We start from the raw sequence: 2,140 nt of genomic DNA on the forward strand, positions 1-2,140 counted from the left end.
GGGCGCCCGCGGGGCTGCTCCGCGCCCGGCCAAGTTTCTTACCTGCGGCGCGGGGCTGCGGACGGGGCACGCGGGGGCCCGGGCTGGGCGCGGAGACGAGCGCGGGCTTCCAAAATGGAACTCTGCTGGCTCCCCACCCACTCCCCACTGCCCAGCGGCGCCCGGCTCGGGCTCCGTGGGAAAGCGGGGGAAAGCCAGCGCGCCAGACGGACGGAAGAGCCCCCACTCCGAGAACGGTGGCCAAAATTTTAAAAAGGAAAAAAAAAAGAGAAAGAAAAAATTAAAAAAGAAAGAAAAAAAGAGGAAAAAATGCCTCGATCAGTGGGGAATCTACGCCAAAACCCACATGATCTGTAACGTCAGCATGCGTATTTGCATACGATACCACCACCCGAGCTGGCACCGCGGCCGGCTCCGGCTCCGCACAAAGTTACAAAGTGAAGCTCGGCCCCTCCGGGCAGAGAGATGTCAGTTCAGGCCGGGCAGGCGGGGGAGGCTGGCCCGCCAGGCTCGGTTCTCGGCGGGAGGAGGGGGGCGCAAATTAACTTAAAAGTCTGAGCCCAGTAACGGACTCGGTGGAATTTCTGCGAGAAGCGGAGGGGGAGGCGCGAGCGAGATCATTGAATATTAAGCGCGACCCTGCGCGGCCAAGCCCTCTTGGTGCAAGACCCGTTTTCTTTATGAAAAGTTAAAGGTGTCACTGTTGAGCGACAAACTGTTGATCTTGCCCACGTGGAGTGGCGGGCCGTGGGGGCGTGCTGGTTGGGTCGGCGCCCCAGCCCGGGGACCTTGCACCCCTCGAACGAGGGGGGAGAGCGCGGGTGGGGCCGCCCAGCGCCAGGGCGCCCGCCTGCGGGCTCTGGGAGGTGGTGAGCAATTTTTAAAAGATTTAAATCGAGGCACGCTTGCGGAGGGTGGGGAATGAGGAGCCCCCACTTATGTAAGTACGGGACTCAGGTCTGCGCCTGGTTAAAGATCTCCAAACTTTTTCAATTAAGAGCCAATAAACAGATGCCCCGAGAGCCGGCTCCAGCTCCGAGTTCGGGGGTTCTGGGCTCGGAGCCCCGAGCGCTGGCGGGGAGGTCGGGGGCCAGGTGGACGGTTTCAGAATTAAGGCCGGGCCCGCGCCCCGGGAGGTCTCAGACTTGGGCGTCGGTAAATCGCGTCCCGGCAGCTGCCCCTTCCACCATGCTTGGCCAGGGGTTCCCAAGCATCCGGACGCCGCAGCAACCTGTCTGCGCCGTGCACTCCGCCTCGATGGCCCTGCTGTCTCCCACAGCCGCCGGCGCCTCGCAGTCTCCCAGGTGGGCCGGGCTGCGCGCGCAGCAGATGGCGCGGGTGGGCAGGGGCTGCCGTCCAGGGTCCAGCGTGGACGCTGAGCTCCGCGCGAAAACAAAGGGAGCCCGAGGCGTCCTCCCGCCCAGCCGGCTCTGCTCTGCTCTGCTCCGGCTGAGAACGAACTCTAGCGGCGCGGCTCCGGCTGCGCACAGCAACAGGTGGCGGCGGTGCGGCTGCCGCGGGGACCGACCAGACCGCAGGAGGCTGGCTCTGGGGCCGACTGCGGTCAGCACCAGAGCACCCAGTGTTTCTAGGGAGGAGCAGGTAATTACCAGGATTTTGAGGTCTGTCCTAGTGCTCGTTTCTATGATGTAAACCTCCCCCCCCCCCTTTTTTTAAACAGTTAAAGTAGGTGTATGCACAGGTCTCTGACATGTAGGCACCTGTTTGTCAGGCTGTTAATGATGCTGGGCCTGTTTGCTTACATCACAGAAAATAAGGTCTTGTCCTGGGAGGGGTCTGCGGTGTGAGGCCCAGAGACCAGAGCAGCAGATCCAGCATCCTGTTAGGTCGTCTTGATGACCATCCTTTTCAGATGCGTGTGATGGATACTGCACCTGAGCGGCTTATACATTTGTCAGGAACGTCAGAGTTCAGGGATCTGCCCTCACACCCCAGGAATGTGCTACAGCACTGACGTGAAGAGGGAAACAAAATGAAGCTATCAGCGCAACATTTTTACAGCACCTACCCTGTTGTACCTTCCATCCCCTCCGTGGGTGCGTGCTGTGCTTTCCAGCCTGTTTACATGAAATCGCAGACCTGCCTGCTGCTACTGTGAGGCTTCCTCGCCTGGTAATCA

At 60.8% G+C, this 2,140-nt stretch overlaps 1 protein-coding gene across 1 annotated transcript in view; it reads right to left on the bottom strand.

The window, feature by feature from the left end:
• Zhx2 (zinc fingers and homeoboxes 2) overlaps positions 1-535 on the bottom strand; it is a 149,262-nt gene extending 148,727 nt beyond the window's left edge. Inside the window, exon 1 of the mRNA XM_004634441.2 lies at positions 43-535. The gene's annotated coding sequence lies outside the window, so the exon portion shown is untranslated. The remainder of the gene's footprint in view (positions 1-42) is intronic.
• Positions 536-2,140: the final 1,605 nt, after the last annotated feature.

Source organism: Octodon degus, unplaced genomic scaffold, assembly GCF_000260255.1.
Source record: "Octodon degus isolate 3935 unplaced genomic scaffold, OctDeg1.0 scaffold00062, whole genome shotgun sequence".
NCBI classification, from domain to species: domain Eukaryota; kingdom Metazoa; phylum Chordata; class Mammalia; order Rodentia; family Octodontidae; genus Octodon; species Octodon degus.